Genomic DNA, 22,661 nt, shown 5'->3' on the forward strand with positions numbered 1-22,661 from the left:
TCTGCCTAGTTGTGCATTCATTGGTCACTTCTTGTACGTGCCCTGACGGGGGTTTGAACCCACAATGCTGGCATATCGGGACAGATGCTCTCAGTCTAACCAACGGTGCTAACTGGCCAGGGCCTGCACTTTAAATTTATCCAAAGATGAGTGCTGAAATGGTTTCTCTTCTTGCAAGTTACGTAAATGCTAGTTAATTTTCCTGATCTCTCCTTCCCCTTCCTCAGATGCCTTAAACTCCATCACATTTTCTTTCCCCACTGGCTGTTTGTTAATCCTGATAAAATAAGGTGTTTGAGCAAGGGCACTGGACAAAGCATCTAATACTATTTTATATTTGAAAAATAGAAGAAAAAAAAAAAGGTTTATAAAATAGACCACAGGAAGCTAATGCTGTCCAGAACCTTGGCTGGTTGAGCCACGCACAGAAGGACAAGCAGAGGTCAAGGCAGTGAGGGGGGACCAGACTGGGAGCCCGCAGCGGACGCCGGAGGGCCTGGGACTGTCAGGGCCAGTCGGAACCAAACGGCCTTCCTTTGCAGAGAGAATGTGTTTGTGTGTAATTATGAAATCTAAGCGGAAATCGGGTTGGGGGAGAAGAAGCCATTTATACAGCAACAGTGGAGAAAATCTGCAATAGGCTTTGCTGGATATTAAACACAGACTCCCCTTAGGTTGGAGAGGTTAACTATGAAGTTGGATTTGTTTTAAATTTGAAAAAAGACCCCACCAAGTACAAGTCGGGGAGAGTGAAGTGTGAGGTTTTTCTATCAGAAAAGTGCTATTGCATGTGGGGTTCCCAGGGATCAGATGCAGAGACAGGTGAAGGTGCACAGGTCTGTTGGGCCAGCCCTCAGGATAACCCTCTGCTAGGGAACGGAGCAGGGGCGAGGGAGGGAAGCTGGCTGTGAGGTGGCCTCCACAGGGGCCCCGTCCCGTCCCACAAGGGGCACTGAAGCTGGGGTTGGCCCTTCAGGGTCCTCTCATTGCTCTGAGGGTGCTGGTTCCTTATGACATCACATCGATCAAACACTGGGGAAGGGGACATGGCCTTGAGCAATGCAGTCTTCTTCCGCCCAGGGCAATTCTCACAGGTTTGTCGGTTCTAAAGACGATCAGAGTGGTTGGTGCATCAGTCCCTGACAAAGGACATGGGCACCAAAAATGTTGCGGAGTAGTGAGCTTGAATGAGACTAGCCCAGAATTCCAAGTATGCACTGTTTTGTCATTGCTTATGTTTATTTTCTTGAAAACATTTGCATTTTAAAATTTAGGAGTGGAGAAGAGTAGAGAAGTCTCACTGTCTCCGAAGATCTGTCTCTCTTCGCCCCCTGCCCCCCCCCGCTCCCCCCCCCACTCCCCCCCCCCCCCCCCCGTGCCCAGCTTCGGTGTGGCTAACCTATGATGGGTGGGTCACAGCTTTGTCCTTTTCTCTTCACGGAATCACTTATGTTTACAAGAGCTCAGAAACATTAAGCAGTTACCATATCGTGTGCTATGGGGACCATTGGAAAAGGCGCCAGGAGAACAGAGGTACTTCCCTGGGCCCCAGGCTTGGGCCCCAGGCTCCTCAACCGTAAATGAAGAGGCCAAGTGGAGTGTGCCCTGAGGTCCCAAGTACAGCCTGAACGTCCTGTGACTTACATACTCGGTGGAAAGAGACGCAATCGTAGCTCAACTTGGCTGCCATTTCAGTTTCTGTGCTCTGTGCCAAATAGTCTCTCACCAAGGAGCTGTGGTCTTGGACAGTGGTCTGTGGGTAACTGAGAACTTCTGTTACGCTGTACTTGGGAATGGGCTGTAACTTACCTTTTAGCTTTTATGTTTCATGGCACTTAGCATGTGTCAGCTCCTGTTCCCAGTCCTTGCCATATGTTGACTCACTAATCCAGGTGCAGGGAGCCTAAATAATTCTCCCAGGTTTTCTTTTCCTTCCTCCCTCCCTCCCTCCCTCCCTTCCTTCCTTCCTTCCTTCCTTCCTTCCTTCCTTCCTTCCTTCCTTCCTCCCTCCCTCCCTCCCTCCCTCCCTCCCTTTCCTTCCCTCCCTTCCCTCCCTTCCCTCCCTCCCTTCCCTCCCTTCCTCCCTCCCTCTTTTCCTTCCTTCCTTTTTTCCTTCCTTCCTTCCTTCCTTCCTTCCTTCCTTCCTTCCTTCCTTCCTTCCTTCCTTCCTCCCTCCCTCCCTCCCTCCCTTCCCTCCCTCCCTCCCTCTTTTCCTTCCTTCCTTCCTTCCTTCCTTCCTTCCTTCCTTCCTTCCTTCCTTCCTTCCTTCCTCCCTCCCTCCCTCCCTTCCCTCCCTCCCTCCCTCCCTCTTTTCCTTCCTTCCTTCCTTCCTTCCTTCCTTCCTTCCTTCCTTCCTTCCTCCCTCCCTCCCTCCCTCCCTCTCTCCCTCCCTCTCTCCCTCCCTCCCTCCCTCCCTCCTCCCTCCCTTCCTTCCTTTCTTCCTTCCCTCCTTCCTTCTCTCCTTCCTCCCTCCCTCCCTTCCTTTGTTCCTTCCTCCCTCCCTCCCTTTTTTCCTTCCTCCCTCCCTTCCTTTTTTCCTTCCTCCCTCCCTCCCTCCCTCCCTCCCTCCCTCCCTCCCTCCCTTCCTTCCTTCCTTCCTTCCTTCCTTCCTTCCTTCCTTCCTCTCTCCCTCTTTCCCTTTTTTCTTTCTTTCTTTCTTTCTTTCTTTCTTTCTTTCTTTCTTTCTTTCTTCTTTCTTTCTTTTTCCTTTCTTTTAAAATGTAGATTATTTTTATTCTGGTATGATGAGGCCAACAGATGAGAAGACAATTGCCGTTGAAAAGATAGTTGCTGCAGTTCCCAGGAGGAGGGAGCACACCACCCCATGCGGGGCCACATGGGAAAGGACGAGTCAGGAGAGAGGGAAGGGATGGGGGGAAATGTGGGCAAGAGGCTCTATTGTGGCTTCTTTTTTTCAGTTGAATTTATTGGGGTGACACTGGTTAACAAAATCATGCAGGTGTCAGGTGCCCAATTCTACAACACATCTGTATTCTGTATTAACCGTCCCCACTCCCTACCCCAGAGCTTGAGATTTGAACCCAGGCTGAGGGGTTTTCAAATACTTTAGACAACACTGCTGATCTCATAATGTTTTACTTGTTAGACTTTGCTTTAGTCCAGAGGCAGCACACAAGGATAGGTAAAGCACCATAAAATAAACTTGAAAGAGGATAAAAACCCTCCAGGCTGCAGTTTTCCACATTCACCACAAGAGAGCAGTATAGCACCAGAGAGCACCTAGGCTGGTGTTAACTTGCTAACCTGTGATCTCTCATATTGGGGTATCAAATTTTTAGAAGTTACAAAGTGGGGTTAGATTTAGTACTAAATAGCCCTGTCCTTGACACATCTCAGATCATTCATGTCAGGCTAATTCAACTCTTTTCCCATCAAATTCTAAATATTCTAAAAACTCTAATGATAAAAGCGAAGGATAGTATTACTTAATTGCTAAGCTTAAATATTGCAGTGAGGTTCTCATAAGTTCTTCAGTTTGAATATAGCTATCTATCCACTACCAGGGAAAAGCACAGGCTTATTATGAATAATAGGATTGCAGTTTTTACGTCTATTCCAGTAAAGACTGGTATATTCAAGTGGAGGAATTTTTATTAGGTATACTATAACATACACATACAAATATCTGTTTTCAAAGATACTGTAATTGTTTAAAAGATTGTTTTTCCCTTCTTTTTTTCCCCCTTTTGTTTATGGTAGCCTAACATCTTCCTGCAGCTGAGCTAAGCTATGTTGAAAGATAATTCAGAAAAGAATGCATATTAGTAATTTCTGGCCCGTCTGCTGGGATATGGAATTATGGTGTGGCATAGGAGGCTGCTCTGAGTGGGACAGCACTCTCTCTCTGTCCCATGAGGTTCCAGCCTTCGACTAGGTTTGTGCCCAGTTACCATCACTAAGGACCCATGAGTTCACCCCTGGCGGTCAGATGTTTAGTCTTGCCCTCAGCCGCTGGTCGCGGGGAGGCCTGTGCTGTGCCTGCTCTTGCCAGTCCTCTTCCCTGGAGACCAGACCGTATCTACTCCATGGTCCTGCTGCCTGCGGTCAGTGGTCAGGAGAATCAAGCAGAATAGCTAAAAATTCATCAAGCATTTAATCTGTGCTAGCCACGGCGCGAGGCACTCCACACACATTAGTTTGATAGGCCATGCTCCCTTTTCACTGGTGGGGAAACTAGGAAAATAGGTTAAGTAGCTAAGCCAGGATTTACTTCTGGATTCCAAAGCCTGAGTTCTGACTGATAGGCCAGCTCTTCCCAAAGGATCCCACCACCTCATCGAACTTCCAAAAGCAACGTGCAGCTTCTGGTCCCCAAAGTGCCCTGGCGACAGAGCTCTGTACCTTGGCATGTGCTGTTTCTACCACACGGCAATTCCTACTTGTCTTCAAGACACAGTGTAGAAAGCTCTTCTTCTCAGAAGCCCGTTCTGACTCGCCCTCCCCCGCCCAGCCCCCTGGTAAGTGTGACGTCCCCACTCTGCTCCGCGTGGAGCAGAGCTCTTCTCTGAGCGCTGCATTCACGGCAGTTCTAACTGCTTTTTGGTCTCTCCCCAGCTCTACTGGGCTGTTTTCAACAACTCGAAGGTAGAAATTGGGTCTTGCCTGACCTGTGGTGGCGCAGTGGGATAAAGCGTCGACCTGGAACACTGAGGTTGCCGGTTCAAAACCTTGGGCTTGCCCGGTCAAGGCACATATGGGAGTCGAAGCTTCCTGCTCCTCCCCCTTCTCTCTCTCTCTCTCTCTGTCTCTCTCTCTCACTCCTCTCTCTCTAAAAAATCAATCAATAAATAAAAAAAAAAAAAATTAAAAAAAAAAAAAAGAGATTGGGTCTTATTCACTTCATTTCATCCTATATCCAAACAACAATCACAGAGACGGTGGGCACTTGGATGTGTTAAGAATTGATGCTAATTCGCCCCCACCCCTTATCTGCCACTCCATGGAGGAGAACCCAGTGGATGCCTGAAATCACTGATGCTGTTTGCCTATGTATTTTCCTATGCATGCATACCTGTGATACAGTTTAATTTACAAATTAGGTGAGAAATAAAGCAATAACTAATAATAAAGCAGAACAATTATAACAACTTCTGTAATAAAGTTGTGTGAATGTGCTCTCTCAAAATATCTTATTGTACTGTGCCCACCCTTCTTGTGACGGTGTGAGGTGATAACATGCCTCACTTCAAGACCTTTCACCTTTTCACGTAAAAGAAGCAATTTATGGCTTCTCTTTGGCTTATCAGAATGGCATAGCAATTTAAAAGGTAAGAATTGTTTATTTCTGGAACGTTCTGTTTCATATTTTCGGACTGTGGTGGATCGCAGGTAACTGAAGTCACAGCAGGATATGCCTACACGTCGCTTCATTCGCAAGGACTCAGTATAGCGCTTGGCGTGTGGCCAATTCAATTTTGGCTTTTAGGAACTTTCTGGGATTTGCTTTTTTCTGTATATTTTCGATCTGTGGTTGGTTGAATCTGAGGACTTGAAATACGTGGACATGGAAGGTTGATTGTATAGGTTATCTCATTTAATCACAACCATTTAGGAGAGGTCTTTCTATCCCCACTTTACAGATGAAGAAAATGGAGCTCACAGAAGAACTCCAGTAGCTTGTCTGAAATCAGTTGCTACCAAGTGAAAGAGCTGGGATCAAACTCCTGTCTGCCTGACTTGAGAGCACATAGATGTGACTATTAGCTTCTCTGTCCTTTGATGACAAATATTTTTTTATTATTATTTTATTTATTTATTTATTTTTTGCATTTCTCTGAAGCTGGAAACAGGGAGAGACAGTCAGACAGACTCCCGCATGCGCCCCACCGGGATCCACCCGGCACGCCCACCAGGGGGCGACGCTCTGCCCACCAGGGGGCGATGCTCTGCCCATCCTGGGCGTCGCCATGTTGCGACCAGAGCCACTCTAGCGCCTGAGGCAGAGGCCACAGAGCCATCCCCAGCGCCCGGGCCATCTCTGCTCCAATGGAGCCTTGGCTGCGGGAGGGGAAGAGAGAGACAGAGAGGAAGGAGAGGGGGAGGGGTGGAGAAGCAAATGGGCGCTTCTCCTTTGTGCCCTGGCCGGGAATCGAACCCGGGTCCTCCACACGCCAGGCGGATGCTCTACCGCTGAGCCAACCGGCCAGGGCTTTTGTTGACAAATATGATAGACAACAGGGTTGATATAGACTTAGGTAGTTAAAACTACATATACTATTTAGGAACAGACTTTATCCAAAAGTATAAAAAATAATGCAAGTTAACTGCTCAGATTCACATAGCTAGAAGCTTTCAGAGCTGGGATTTAAACCAGAGCTGAGGCCCATGTTTGGAAGGGAGGACCTCCCTGAGGCCAGGCCTCCTCGGCTAGATGGGTGAGGCTGGCACCATGACTGCCCAAACCACCGATGGGACAGTGGGGCCTTCAGCCTTCCCCAGGACCACCAGCCTTGGGGCGCCAGCTGACACCCCGGATTGCACTGTGGACCCCAGTGAGCAGGTCTCTGCCTGGCCCCCGCTGTCCCTCCTTTCTGCCAGCTCCAGGTCCCAGCACGTGTCATAGAAGAGCCTGCCCAAGGAGTGACTCAGAATCTTCGGAAAATGACTTCAGAAGTAACTATTTCTCCTTTGACGAGAAATTTGATTTCTAGAAACAGCCAAATAAATGCCAAGTCTGTTGAATGAGTGGATGGTCAGGCTGGATGATATCACGATTGGTCACAGATGAAGTGTGACTTGCAAGCAGTTCAAGTGATTTCCTCGCAAGCATTGTAGTCTGGCTCTCAAGGCATTTCTGCTTCCAAAAATATTCTGAGCAATGGCTACACTGTGTGCATCACCCAGGATGAATCTTGGAAGGGTGGTATTTATTTTAAATATTGATTTTCTGGTAGAAGTGTCAGTAAATCAGTCATAGAACTTTAAATCATCAATATGCTTTGTGATTTATATTACCTGGTTAGGTGTTTGGATCCAAGATTTTAAAAGTTAGTTTTAATGGATGATAGAGTAAAATTTTGGATAAAGATAAAAATATTCTTGTTTATTTAGGTCAAAAGCAGGTTAGTTTTGACAAAAGCTACTGAACTATTTTATCGTAAATACACGTTTTCCTCTATTTCTTTAAGCTATATGGGACTATTATACTTTCTTGTTACTTTTTATTTAAACTATTATGGCCACATTTACTCATTTAAAAAGTAGATGAAAGGCAAAATATTACAGATGTTAATTTCTTTTCCTTTAATGGTATATATTTGCTTCTAGGAACCCCTAATCTTATAAATTGTTGACATTGGTAATAATCAGTATGAAGTAGATGAAAAAATTATTTACTTAAATTTTACCACTGAACATTTCACCTAGTATATGCTGTGTCGAGTATTATTAGTTTCATAGTTTTGAGTGCAAGTTGTATTTTGTAGAAATTCCAATGTTAGCCTCTTTCAACCTGATTTGGGATCTAGAGTTAAGAAAGCATATGAAAATGGGCGTCTATGCATTCTGTTATTATTGTCCATCTCTTTTTCCTCCATCTGGAGTGACGAGGCGAAGTTGTGATGAACAGAAAGAGCACAGACCCGGCGCTGGGAGACTGGAGAGCTAGTCACTGCTGTGATCCTAATGCATTGTGTAATATTGGCCAAGTCACTTACCATCTTTGAGCCTCAATTTCCTTCTCTATAAAATGAAGACTGGAAGAAAAAAAAACACCTATGACTAAATATTTAGAGGCTGAAAGGTATGTTTTTAAAGGCCATACTGCTTAACCTATTCTTGGAGCAGAACCAATGGCCAAGTATGTCAACTCTTTTTTTGTTAAGTAGACAAGTCGAAGGTGACATTTCCACCCTTTTATTTATTTTATTGGAAGGCCTCAAATATTTTCTCTTGCTTGATTAATTCATAGCACATCAATGATCCCTTAAGAGCAGTGAACCATGAAACATTCCTATTTCACAGTCATGCCTGTAATATCACAATCACACTGGTTTGTTCTTTTGGCTGGGAAGTGGGACTAGTGAACGTGAATTTCTGTAGTTTTGATTTTATTGATGCTTTGATCTATACTACCACCATACACATACTTACAAGTGCGTGTGCAAATGTTAGCATGGGGCAGGGATCATGTCTGCTATATTCACAGGTGTATCCTGGCATCTGGAATAGAGTGAGATCTTAAAATGCGTACTATCTTCCAAGTACCATGCCAGGTCCTTGAGATACAATAAAAGACTTTAAAGGTCACCCCAACTGCAACTGTTGCTTAGATTAACTTTCTTCTTTTTTCTTTCCCCAAAGTTAGAAGTGGGGAGGCAGTCAGACTCCTGCATGAGCCTGACCAGGATCCACCCAGCATGCCCACTAGGGGGCAGTGCTCTGCACATCTGGGGCATTACTCCGTTGCCTTCGGAGCCATTCTAATGCCTGAGGCAGATACCATAGAGCTATCCTCAGAGCCTGGGTCAGCTTTACTCCAATGGACCCTTGGCTAAGGGAGGGGAAGAGAGAGATAAAGAGGAAAGAGAAGGGAAAGGGTGGAGAAGCAGATGGGTGCTTCTCCTGTGTGCCCTGACTGGGAATTGAACCCAGGACTTCCACATGCAGAGCCAACGCTCTACCACTGAGCCAACCAGCGAGGGCTTGATTAACTTTAAATTATTGAAAATTTAGCTTTAAAAAATTATTTAAGATATATCTGGTTAATACAGGACCCAGTCAAACTATTTCCAAGACACTCAACTATTGTATTTTAAAGATCAAAAGTCATTCCAGCTTTAACTGCATAGCATTTCTCAAAGGTCTCCTGCTTTTTTTTTTTTTTTTTTGTATTTTTCTGAAGCTGGAAACGGGGAGAGACAGTCAGACAGACTCCCGCATGCGCCCGACTGGGATCCACCCGGCATGCCCACCAGGGGTGACGCTCTGCCCACCAGGGGGCGATGCTCTGCCCCTCCGGGGCATCGCGACCAGAGCCACTCTAGCGCCTGGGGCAGAAGCCAAGGAACCATCCCCAGCGCCTGGGGCCATCCTTGCTCCAATGGAGCCTCGGCTGCGGCTGCGGGAGGGGAAGAGAGAGACAGAGAGGAAGGAGGGTGGGGGTGGAGAAGCAAATGGGCGCTTCTCCTATGTGCCCTGGCTGGGAATCGAACCCGGGTCCCCCGCACAGCAGGCCGACGCTCTACCGCTGAGCCAACCGGCCAGGGCCTCCTGCTCTTTGTAAACATTTATGGTTTACTTTTTGAAAATACTTAATAGTTAGACACATGTAGTTCTTTTATCTCTGACCTAGAAGAATATTAGAGAAGCTGACTTTAAATAAAAATGCTAAGATTTGTAATGAAAGATTTAAAGGTAAATATACTCATATAACAATAAAAATTCCAACTACATATAAAGGGGATAAACTCGGTATACACCTGGAATGAGATGAAGAATCCTAAGTAAATACCTGCTATCGAAACAAAAAAGCAAACAAACTCTAAGATATGTGTAAATTTAAGTTACAAATAATGGGAATAATATCTGCTCATAAGAGGAGCTGTTGCACATCATAAGGTCAGAGGATGCTTGGAATAGCACATCTGGTGGAGATCACGTGCCTCTGGTCCATCCAGAGACTTTGGAGCAGGACAGTGAGGGGGTCAGGATGGACTCTTTTCTAAGGAGGAGTTCATACCGCCTGATGAATTTAATTTGGAGGCGGAGACTGATGGAGTGCACGGTGGTTCTCCTCACGCGGAGAGGGACGGATCTCATGATCTCACACAATGCTCCGGGTGGAAGCGAAGGGAACGAGGGAGGCTCCGAGTCTGGAAGAGCCTTCGCAGCCTGAGCGCTGTTCCTCTGCGGTTCAGAGACACCAGGAGGCCTTGAGCTCCCACCCCGAGCCTCCCTCACTGGCTGCACCCTAGTGGCTCTGCGACCTGCTTTTGACATTAAGTTCCATTTTCTTCACTTTCAACGATGGATGCGTTTATTTATAGGAATGATGATAACGGTAATGACACAGCTGTGTGTTCTTTAATATTGTGAGTGCACTTATATGCGATACAACAATAAAGAAAGATGAGCTTAGAATATCCTTTCCTAGAAAACTCAGTTAAAGAACAAGGGGATCTCTTCCAATTAAGCAGTGGTGTCTTCAGGGTGCAGCACTAACTTTGATATTCTGGTCAGTTTGTAGACTGTTGCATTGCTACATTTTGAAAAGTGACTTGAAGAAGGTGACATTACCTTCCTCTTTAGACAACCTTCCTTTCATGGTCTTTTATTTATTTTACACCTTTTAAAGGGGCCTAGAAGTAAGGCAGGCATCAAATTAGTCCATTTTCCTTTAAACTGGATTCTACTTTTAAATCCATGTGAAAATAAAAGTGAGAAGGCAATATATAGTTTCAAGTTTATTAATTACTTAGTAATTTAAGTTTTAAATTACTAATGTTATAAAATTTGTGAGATGCAAACTTGTGTCTTCTAGTCATTGATATAACTTGGGGGAAATTGTCCTATATTTTCTGAAACCTCATCCGTAGGCCTTGTTCACTTTGGGCAGTATAATATTGCAGAGTACTTCAACATTTGAAGGGGACTTTTTACATCTGTTATCTCTTTTAATGCTCCAAATACCTCTGAAGGTAGACGTTGTCGTCATTCCTATTTTACAGATGGTAGTTCTGAGACTTCGAGATTCTGAAGCCGTGTGGGAAGTCATGGGCTCCACTGTTGGCTGCAAGTCCCACGTTCTGTGGGTTGACCAGAATACTAGAGGTAAGAGCATTAAAAACATGGCTTCTAAAATATTATCGCCTTTTAGTTATCCATATCTACTCAGAAGTCAAATGTGGCTACACAATGTGCTCTCTGGGGAAATCAGCCTCCGGACTATGGTTCTATACTCTATTCAACAGATAGAAATCCTCTTGTTCTCTCTCTCTCTCTCTCTCTCTCTTACATGCTCTTGAGTAGCTCTGACTCCTGGTGACCCTTTGTGAGTGGGTCGTGTCCTCAGTGTCCTGTCCCCAGCAGCCCTGCTCAGCTCCTATAGACTCCAGCTTGTGTCTTCTTCTGTGGAGTCAGTCCATCTCATGCTGGGTCCTCTTGTCCTGCTGCCTTCTGTTTTCCAGCATTATTGTCTTTCCCAAAGAACTCGCCCTCTCTCCATGTGCCCAAAGTAGGATAGCTTCAGTTTTGTCATTTTTGTCCCCAGCCATGTTTCAGGCTTTAATTTGCTCTAGGATCTACTTGTTTGTCTGTCTGACAGTTTTCCTTGGAATTACCCTTCTTTTCCCTGTCAGCATCGATTATCTATCTGAGCTGCATTCCTAGGGCAAGGTGTTTTAATTTTAAAAATGGTTGTCACTGATGTTTTTATTTTAAATTTTATTTATTGATTTTACAGGGAGAGGGGAGAGGCAGTGACAAGTACCAACTCGTAGTTGCTTCACTTTAGTTGTTCACTGCTTTCTTGTTATTTGCGACTTGACTGGGCACGCCCAGGGCTTCAAACAGCAACCTTAGCATCCAGGCCAAAGCTTTATCTGAGTTTTGTCATTTCTGCCTCTCAGGTGCTCTTTTCCCCTCCTACTCCCCCCTCCCTCTGCTGCCTCAGCTCAGACTCCCTTCTGAACTCAATGACAGAAAGAACTTAAAACCCTGAGCATCTGAATAAGATGGAGTTTTCGTTCATCTCTCTGAAGACTTCCAACTGCCTTCTACACCTGAGTTGCTTCCTACTGCTCTGTGTATAACCACCTAAAAGTGGATTTTAAAGGTTTAGAGGTAATAAAATCGTATTACCTAAATTAGAAGATAAAAAAGTTGCAGAATCCCTTGCTAATATGACTGCTCTGCAGTTTCTCTCCGTTTATGTCAGCCCCTTTCCTATTCCGTACTTCGTGGGATATTCTAGGGTTGGCTGCCTCTGTCTTTCCACGTGGGCTTTGTGAAAAGAATCCGTTTGCCCTAAAGTGTCATCAGGAAGCAAAGTGGGAATTACTGACATTTTACCTGGGGATTTGGAGGAGAAGCTCTAGGACCTCTGCTCTGGTCCCAAAAGGCTTATTGAGACCCGTCTTCTCAACAAAGGTGGGTTCCGTTCCCCACCCTGAGGGGAGCACTCCTTCCAGCGGAGAGAAGACATTTTCCTTCATATTGTGTTGCACTCACAGTGCACACACAGTATGGTGTTTTGCTCTTTCATCAACATCATCGAAACATTTTTCCTTTTCTGCTACACGACTTCTACCTCTTCAACTTTTAATAATTCTACAATATTTTACTGAAGATGTATCCTCTCATGTACTTATCCATTATTCCCTAAATTGTTGGACATTTAGATTGTTTTTTTTCTTATTTGTTGTTTGTGATTGATCAATAATAAATATTCTATTTTCATTGGCTTATTCATTTAACTTTTTTTAATATAAAATTTTGTTAATTTTTTAAGGTGTCCTTGGTTCACACACACATGTGAAAATGCAAACATGACCAAAAATCTTACAAGAAAAATCACAACCTCCCTATCCCTTCTTCAGAGGCAATTGTGGTCACCAGGTCCTTGTGTCCTTGTCCTTGCAGTGATGGTCTAAGCACAGTCTCTGTGTGCATGTACATATGGACATGTGCCTCTTTTTTATTTTTCTCTCTTTTTTTATTATTATTAATTTTAATGGGGTGACATTGATACATCAGGGTACATATGTTTAGTGACAACATCTCCAGGTTATTTTGACATTTGATTATATTGCATACCCATCACCCAAAGTCAAATTGTCTTCTGTCATCTTCTATCTAGTTTTCTTTGTGCCCGCCCCCCTGTAACCACCACCCTCTTGTCCATGTCTCTGAGTCTCATTTTTATGGCCCACCTATGTATGGAATCATATAGTTCTTACCTTTTCTCTGAATTACTTATTTCACTCAGTATAATGTTATTAAGGTCCATCCATGTTGTTGTAAATGATCCGATGTCATCATTTCTTATGGCTGAGTAGTATTCCATAGTATATATGTACCAAAGTTTTTTAATCCACTAGTCCACTGATGGATTTCCCTCTCAGGACTGCTTTTGCTGCATCCCATATATTTTGAGTTGATGTATGCTCATTATCATTCGTTTCTAGGAATTTTTTTTATTTCTTCTATGATCTCATTGTTAACTCATTCGTTATTTAATAACATGCTATTTAGTTTCCAAGTGTTTGAGTATTTTTCAGTTTTTCTGTTGTGGTTGATTTTTAGTTTCATGCCATTGTGATCAGAGAAAATACTTGATATGATTTCAATCTTCTTAAACTTGTTGAGGTCACTTTTTGCCCTAACATGTGGTCTATCCTAGAGAATGTACCATGAGCACTTGAAAAAAATGTATATTTTGCTGCTTTAGGGTGAAAGGTTCTGAAATATCTTTTAAATCGAGTTGATCTAGTGTGTCCTTTAAGTCTGCTGTTTCTTTGTTAATTTTCTTTCTTGAGGATCTATCTAGTGATGTTAGTGGGGTATTGAAATCCCTTACTATGATAGTATTGCTATTGATCTTGCCCTTTATATCTATCAAAGTCTGCTTTATATCATATATTTAGGTGCTCCTATATTAGGTGCATAGATATTTATAATGGTTATATCTTCCAGTTGTATCTCTCTCTTTATCATCATGTAGTGACCTTCTTTATCTCTCACTTTGTTTTAAAGTTCATTTTAAAGTCTCTTGTCTTTGTTTTAAAGTCCATTTTTGTATGATATAAGTATTGCTACCCCAGCTTTTTTTCATTTCCATTTGCATGAAATTTTTTTTTTCTATCCTTTTACCTTCAGTCTATGTGCATCTTTTTTTTTTTTTTTTCTTTTTCTGAAGCTGGAAACGGGGAGAGACAGTCAGACAGATTCCCGCATGCGCCCGACCGGGATCCACCCGGCACGCCCACCAGGGGCTATGCTCTGCACACCAGGGGGCGATGCTCGCCCCTCCAGGGCCTCGCTCTGCTGCGACCAGAGCCACTCTAGCACCTGGGGCAGAGGCCAAGGAGCCATCCCCAGCGCCCGGGCCATCTTTGCTCCAATGGAGCCTTGGCTGCGGGAGGGGAAGAGAGAGACAGAGAGGAAGGGGGGGGGGTGGAGAAGCAAATGGGCGCTTCTCCTATGTGCCCTGGCCGGGAATCGAACCCCGGTGCCCCGCACGCCAGGCTGATGCTCTACCGCTGAGCCAACCGGCCAGGGCCTGTGCATCTTTTGTTTTAAGGTTTGTCTCTTGTAGACAGCATATATATGGGTCCTCTTTTCTTATCCACGCAGCTACCCTATGTCTTTTGATCGGATCATTTAATCCATTTATATTTAAGGTTATTATTTATATGTAGTTGTTTATTGTCATTTTATTCTTTAAAGCTGTATTCCTCTTTTGCTATATTCTTTTTCCACTTTGATCTGTTTACAACAGGCCCCTTAGCATTTCTTGCAGCATTGGTTTGGTTGTAGTGAATTCCTTGAGTTTTTTTGTTGTTGTTTGGGAAGCTTTTTATTTCTCCTTCAATTTTAAATGATATCCTTGCTGGATAAAGTAGCCTTGGGTGTACTCTCTGTGTGGATGTGCATATGTACATGTGCTTCTTTTTTTTTTTTTAACTGCTGCTTGGTGATTCATTGTGAGGTTACAAGGCTATGCATAAGTGCCTGGTTTGTGATGGTGCCCTGTTCTGGGGCTGCTTCCACTTAGAGAAAAGGGCATGGCTTACTTCCCACCAAGGTGCCATCTGCTCACTAAGCCGTGTGTCTGCAGGGCCACAGGGAGTACAGAACAAGGGAGCCAGCTTTATGATCGAGAGCCCTGGGGGCCAATACCATACATAATATATTTAGGTTGTTATCCCCAGAGGGAAATTTGAGTTATTTTCTGTACAAACGGCAATCATGCACCAATAACATTCACATCAATGAGTTTAATGACCGGAGCTGGCTGGTGCTGTGAAGAGTTGCCTGCTTTGGTGGTATTCGGGTGGAGAGGACTCTTCAGGGAGCTTTTGAAGGGCTGTCTAACACTATCAGGATCTGGAGCTGGCTGGCCTGGTTTCACTGACCCTGGGCAATAATTTAACTCAGTGGCTCTTAATTTTCTCATATAGAAATAGAAAGAAATCATAGATCTCACTTCCTAGAGTTGTTGTGTGTTAATTTACACAAAGCTCTTAAATTTGTGCCTGGAGAATGCTCAGTAAATGTGTGCTACCACCACCATTGTCATCATCATCATAGTACTGGACTTCTGGGTAGGCTCTCCGACTTGAGTAGGCCTTTTTGGTTGAGGTACCATTGAAGATCCCTGATTTTCAGTTAAGACAGACATTTGTGACGAGTTCTCACTCTTTTCTCCTTATAAGTTGCCATTGATTAGTAGCCAATATTTAAGACTTCCTTAGGCTTATGCTGTTTCCTCTTTCTGGGTTGCAGTTCTTCTCTACCCCTTAGTAAGATCCCAGAAGTATGAATGGTCCCAGAAGTGTGTGTGTGTGTGTGTGTGTGTGTGTCTGTGCGTGTAGGCATGGCATATGCGTGTTTGGGCCTGGGTTGACTGCAGTTGTCTGCCTCATTCTCTGCACTGTCACTAAGGTCCAATTGCAGGGACCTTGCCAGTGTACTGCCATCAGCAAGACGGAAAGAGAGGAGCAGGTGTCCCCACTAACTGACTAACTGACTTGGCTCTAGACCTCATTTTCCATGTTCTGAGGGGTTTTGGCAGCAGTAGTAACTCCCAAAGTTAGTTGAATGCTGCCTGTGTGTAAAACTGTTTACTGCTCTGTCAGGCTTGAGGCAAATCACTTTTCCTAAAGGGGATAGCAGTTTTGAGCATTACAAAGGAAACAAAAGCATCATTTGCAAATTAACACATAGTCCCCAGTCCTGTCAATACAACTCAACTAGCAGGAACCAGGCATGGGAGTATGGTCAGACCTCTTCCCATATGGGGACTGTGGCTGTGCTGGTTGTGTTCTCATTCTGGTGTGGCTGGCAATACTGCTCAGATCCCTGGGCTTCTGTTGGTAGTTCTTGTTTATGTTTTTTGCAAAGTCATTGCAGGTGTTTGAAGCAGTCAGATTTTCTAGAAGCTGTGTACTTGTTATATTATATAAATATATACCTTGTGAGTGTTTCCTGAAGTTGGAGCCGCCTTTAGCCTAAGGGCCTTATTTCCTTAGCTCTAAATCACTCTCCCTGTCTGAGCTCATGTCTGGCCTAGGAGACAGCTTTCATTTCTTATACCTTCTTTTTCCTTTTTATTTGAAGGAACGGAGCTTTGTCTCCTTTGTTTCTGCAGGTCTCTGAGATGGTTTGGGATCAAAGCAGTACATTTCCAACTCAGGGAATTATACAAATATTTCTGGATGGCACCAAGTTAATATGGGCTCCAGCAACCAGGGTTCTCATTTCTTAATATTTCCCAGTGACCCAAGTAGGGTCATTTCTGTGGTTTGCTTTTGGTTTCATGAGTCTTCATAAATGCATTTATTTATCTCCATTGTGATACATATCTAAAATGCACTTTTAGAAATGTGTTCTTGCTTTAAGAGCAGACTAAATGTCAAAACCCTTTGGCTTTGTTTGTTTGCTCCTTTATTATTTGGTAAACATCAGAATGACCATTAATCTTGGTCAGGAAAAAATTTTACAGTAGTAGTTTTCTTGGAAGTTTAAAAAGTATTATAGAACAAGGGGCTCCTCACTGAGTGAGGGCTTTTGTTGCTCCAGGCTTATGTCTACTTTGCTATTGGCAATAAAGTGTCATTTTATAATAGTAAGAGTAGTAGTAGTAGTAATAATAATAATAATAATAATTTATATTTGTAAGCTCTCTACTGTTTGCCAAGTATTCTCACAGACACATCTCCTTTGTTCTACTAGTCGCACTATAAAGTATTAGGTAGAACCATAATAATATATGGCACTTTTTGACAAAAAAGCAATTTCAAAAGGTTCAACTGAACAGAAATGACCAACTTTATTTCCACACTGCAACTCAGAAAGTTAAATGATTCACCAAAGCCAAGCAGGCTGTTGAGTGACAGAGCCCAGGCTGAACCTCATGCCTTTTGGTGCCAGATTTCTATTTCACCAAAGACTACCAACCATGTAGGTCTGCCTAAGAATGAGGATGTTCCCAGGCCAAGGGACTTTCCATTGTACAAGAAGGACAGAACTGGGCCAACCAGGATGAGTTAGTCCCCTTGCCATTCCCTGTCACCCTCATCAGCACTTGTTGTTAATTTATTGATGATAGCCTTTCTAACAGGTGTGAGGTGACATCTCACTGTGGTTTTAATTTGCATCTCTATGATGACTAGTGACATTAAGCATCTTTTAATATGCCTATTGGTCATCTGTGTGTCCTGTTTAGGAAAGTGTCTATTTAGGTCCTTTGCCCATTTTCTGATTGAATTGTTTGTTTGTTTTTTTGGTGCTGAGTTCTGTAAGTTTTTTATAAATTTTGTATATTAATCCCTTAACAGATGTATTGGCAAATGTGTTCTCCCATTCAGTGGGTTGTCTTTTTATTTTGTTGATGGTTTCCTTTGCTGTGCAAAAATTTTTAGTTGAGATGTGGTCCCATTTGTTTTTTTTCTCTCTCATTTTCCTTGCCCAAGGAGATATATCTGAAAAAAAAATTGCTATGAGAAAAGTTTGAGATTTTACTGCCTATGTTTTCTTCTAGGATTATTATAGTTTTGTGTCTAATACTTAAGTCTTTAAGCCATTTTAAGTTTAGTCTTGTATATAGTATAAGAAAATGGCTTCATTTTTTTTGTACATTCTGTCCAATTTTCTCCATACCACTTATTGAATAGACTCTTTACCCCATTGTATGTACTTGCCTCCTGTGTTAAATATTAATTGACTGTATAGGCATGGGTTGATTTCAGGGATCTCCATGCTGTTCCATCCATCTCTATATCTGTTTTTATGCCAGTACAATGTTGTTTTGGTTACTATGAAGTTGTAATATAGTTTGATATCAAGTAACATGATTCCTCCAACTTTGTTCTCTTTTCTCAAGATGCTGTGACTATTTGGGGTCTTTTGTAGCTTGATATATATTTTTGGAATATTTGTTCTAGTTCTGTGAAATACACTACTGGCATCTTGATAGGAATTGTGTTGAAGCTATAGATTGCTTTGTGTAGTATGGACATTTTAATGATGTTAATTTTTCTTATCCATAAACATAGTATATGCTTTCACTTTTTTGTATCTTCTTCAGTTTCATTCTTCAGTGTCTTATAATTTTCTGAGTACTGGACTTTTACATCCTTGTTTAAATTTATTCCTAGGTTGTATAATAATGCAACTGATTTTTGGATATTGATTTCATATCCTGCTACTTCACAGAATTCACTTATCAGTTCTAGCAGTTTGTTGATGTACTCTTTAGGGTTCTCTATAAACAGCATCATGATGACAGTTTCACTTCTTTTGGATGCCTTTTATTTCTTCTTCCTGTCCGACTGCTGTGACTAGGACTTCTAGTACTACATTGAAATAAAAGTGATGATAGCAGACATCCTTATCTTGTTCATGATCTTAAGGGAAACGTATGTAGTTTTTGCCCATTGAGTATAATGTTGGCTATGGGTTTGTCATATATGGCCTTTATTACATTGAGGTATGTTTCCTTTATTCCCACTTTACTGAGAGTTTTTAGCATAAATGAGTGCTGGATTTTATCAAGTCTCTTTTCTGTACCTATTGATATGATCATGTGATTTTTATTTTTCATTTTGTTTATGTGTTGTATCACATTTATTGATTTGTGTATGTTTTACCAACTTTGCATCCCTAGAGTAAATCCACTTGATCATGGTGTATTAACTTTTAAATGTATTGCTGGGTCCAGTTTTCTAATATTTTGTTGAGGATTTTAGCATCCATGCCCATCAGGGATATTGGCCTATAATTTTCTTTCTTTATAGGTATCTTTATCTGGTTTTGGAATTAAGATAATGTTGGCTTTATAAAATAAACTTGGAAGTCTCCCCTCCTCAGATTCACTGGTGATGCCTACTGGTCCAGGACTTTTGTATTTTGGGGAGTTATTTTTTATTTTTATTTTTTACAGAGGCAGAGATAGACAGGGACAGACAGTAACGGAGAAAGATGAGAAGCATCAATCATCAGTTTCTTGTTGCGCCTTGCGACTTCTTAGTTGTTCATTGATTGCTTTCTCACATGTGCCTTGACCGCGGGCCTTCAGCAGACTGAGTAACCCCCTGCTGGAGCCAGCGACCTTGGGACCAAGCTGGTGAGCTCTTCACTCAAGCCAGATGAGCCTGCATTCAAGCCGGTGACCTTGGGGTCTTGAACCTGGGTCCTTCTGCATCCCAGTCCGACGCTCTATCCACTGCGCCACCACCTGGTCAGGCTGGGAAGTTATTTTTATTTTTTATTACTGCTTCAATTTCACTGCTGTAATCTGTCTATTCAGATTCTCTGATTATTTTCTGATTCAGTTTTGGAAAATTGTGTGTTTCTAGGAATTTATTCATTTTATCCAGATTGTCTAATTTGTTGGCATATCATTGTTTGTAATACTTGCTTACAATGCTTTGTATTTCTTTGGTGCCTCTTGTTTCTTCTCCTCTTTCATCTCTAATTTTATTTATTTGGATCCTCTGTCATTTTTTCTTGATGAATCTGGTTAAGTGTTCATCTTGTTTATCTTTTGGTTTCATTGATCTTTTGTATTGTTTTCATCATCTTGTTTATTTCTGTTCTTATATTTATTATTTCCTCTCTTCTACTCAGCTTAGGCTTTGTTGTTGTTGTTGTGTGTGTGTGTGTGTGTGTGTGGCCTTAATTAAGCTGTGCCAACAATCCCAAAATATATTTTTTATAAATAGAGAAAATATCTCAATTTCTTATGTGGGGGTAAAGTAAGTTTTCTGCTGATTCTATGCCCAAATTATTTCTGCTTATGTTTTGGTTAAGATATTATGATTCCTTAAGTGAACATTTTAAAATTATTTGACCTAAGGCTGTAGATGACCTGGACCTTGAATCCCACTGGCTCTTATTCAGGAAGTAACTCTTTCTCATTCTCTCCTCCATAACGTGTGCAAGCCTCTGAGGACTGGTCTTCCTCTGTATGTCTTTCACATGACCAGTCCATAAATAATCTCAGTGTTGAGATATCAGAGTTCGTTCAATAAAAAATAAAAAGGAATTTCAGCATCTTAAGAAATAGAGGAAAAATCAGAGACAAGAATGAGTGAGGACTGGAGAAGAGATGAGGGAACCTGACTTGGAACTTTAGGGAGAGTGAGTCAGCCACCGGGAACAGAGCGTTAACAGGGAGATAGAGAGGGTGGCTCGATTCCCTTGGCAATTGCTGTCTATGTCTCTTTGGGGTTCTTCCAAATGTGCTTTTGCTTATATCTCACCAATACATGCATGCTTATTCTTAGTAACTTTATGGCTCTGCTCTAGGCAGCTTAGTTACTGTCATGCTTTACCAGTGTGGGCAAGCTGTAACGGGAAGAGCATGATCGAGTAGGAGATACTTGACAGAGGTGCTGGAGTGAGACTTCTACTCCCCAGCATTGGTTTACAGGCTACTCTGATCATATTTGTTTTGTCACTCTTGCATTGTTCCATTCTTTGCACTCTATCCTCTTTTGATAGTCCTAACTTCAGGCTTCTATAACGATTTTGTTGAGGTTCCATTTAGTTGAACAATCACTTTTGAAGGACCGAAAATTATTGTCTACTAGACATTGTGAAATATTCTCATCTGGAAGAGATGAATCAGATAGTCCCAGAGAAGGCTGTGTCTTGGGAGCATCAACTCTAAAAGTACGACAATAATCGTGCAGCACCTGCCATGGGGGCAGAAACATTTCTGAACACACACGGGCCCATATGAAATGCATACTGAAAACATGTATGCCGTGACCTGCCTTCCTTGTGCTCTGAGGAAGGTGAGAAGGTCAGGAGAGCATGTTTTCATGTGTTCTGTTCATATGACCATTTAAAAATTTAAAAGTGTATCAAGCTGTTTGTATGCGACTGGCATTGTTCTAATTCATTTGATCCATATGACAACCCAGTGTGGGGTACTATTATTATTCCATTGAAGTAACAGAGGTGTAAAAAGATTAAGAAACCAGCCAAGGGATAAACAGCTAGTAAGTGGCTGAGCCAGAATTCCAGTTCAGGCAATGTGCCTGTGACCACTCCTCCATGCTGCCTCTTGGGGAGTTCCCACTAGAGATCACTGGCTTGGTAGACAACTGTTAGTTAATTGTGTTAAAGTTGGAGATGGGAATAGAGGGGAAGAGTAACATCTCAGATGTTGAATTCTTTTGGTTAAAAGTCTTTGAGAAATTTAGTAACCATCTCTAAACCAAGCCAAACTCTATTTATCTCCCAAATGTTTATTGGACTAACCCAATGGCTAGAATGACTTCAATACATTGTGTTTCCATATAATGATTGCAGACTTGGGTCTCAATTTGCAGATTATGCTCTGGTTAAAATTGGAGCTTGTTCAGTAGTAGAATGACCATATAACCCTTTGATTTCAAGAGAATATTGTATTATAGATCCTGTGATTCTAAAAGGAGAAAGGGCACTGCATATACTATGAGAGAAGATGTGGTTGCATTTGAAAATCTTTACCGAATTCTCTGGAATTCTAAATAAAAATTCTAGGAGACTTGGAGACTTCTGGACAGCAAGGTCACTTTCAGGGAAAAACCACTATTTTCTAGCAAGTTCTCAAAATCTAAAAATGATCTCTTTCTGAAATTAAGTGTTAATAAGAAATAGCTGTACAGTGGAGGTGCTGTTCTAAGTGACTTCTCTTTCTTCATGTTCTCTGGCTTTTTGAGAGCCAACTGTGATCTAATGTAGAGGGAATGGGAGGAGCCTCTTTTCCCAGCTGTTTTCTTGGTCTCTTTCCCTCCTTGAACTGAGTGTAACCAGGACTAAGACTCTGAACTTAGATTAAAATCTAGATGTTGCTTGATTTATACCTTATGAAGGATTTACATTCATTTCCAATGTGCAATTGAAAGTATTTATCAAAAACCATTTACCTTTTAGTACTCACTTTTGGTCTTTGCTGCTGCACAATGTTCTCCATCATTAAAGAGTGGCCCATGTGGTTGGTCAGGGGTTGATTCCTTTTCATTTTTCAAATTTATTCTGCCTCTCCATTTCATCCCAAAAACTGGCAGGTCTGATGGTGCTCCCTGCCACAGCAAACTGCTTGTGCTTTCTCCGTTGACTTCTGGGGACACAGTCCAATGAGATTTGAAAAGTGTTAGCAATAGACCTATTATTGCCTCCAGACTGCACAAGAATCTGTAACAGTGCTATTGGTGGGCTTAAGAGTACCAAAGGGAAAAGCAGAGCTGGTTGTATATCAAGATCTTCTTGCCCTGGCTGGATGGCTTGGTTGATTAGAGCATCGTCTCAAAGCGCAGAGGTTGGCAGTTCTATTCTTGGTCAGGACACAAACACAAACAGATCGATATTTCTGTCTCTTTCTCAAATCAATAAATTAAAAAAAAAAGATCTTCTGGTCATTACTGATCTTTTAAAGAGCCTTTTCCCACCACCACCTCCAAGCCTAAGATCTATGGGTTTGGTGCCAT

At 42.4% G+C, this 22,661-nt stretch overlaps 1 non-coding gene across 1 annotated transcript; it reads right to left on the reverse strand.

Annotated features, from left to right (window-relative positions):
- Positions 1-9,152: 9,152 nt before the first annotated feature.
- Positions 9,153-9,228, reverse strand: TRNAS-GCU (transfer RNA serine (anticodon GCU)). The gene has a single exon. It is a non-coding gene; the product is annotated as a tRNA-Ser (tRNA).
- Between the last annotated feature and the right edge of the window lie 13,433 nt (positions 9,229-22,661).

Source organism: Saccopteryx leptura, chromosome 3, assembly GCF_036850995.1.
Source record: "Saccopteryx leptura isolate mSacLep1 chromosome 3, mSacLep1_pri_phased_curated, whole genome shotgun sequence".
Classification (NCBI taxonomy): Eukaryota; Metazoa; Chordata; class Mammalia; order Chiroptera; family Emballonuridae; genus Saccopteryx; species Saccopteryx leptura.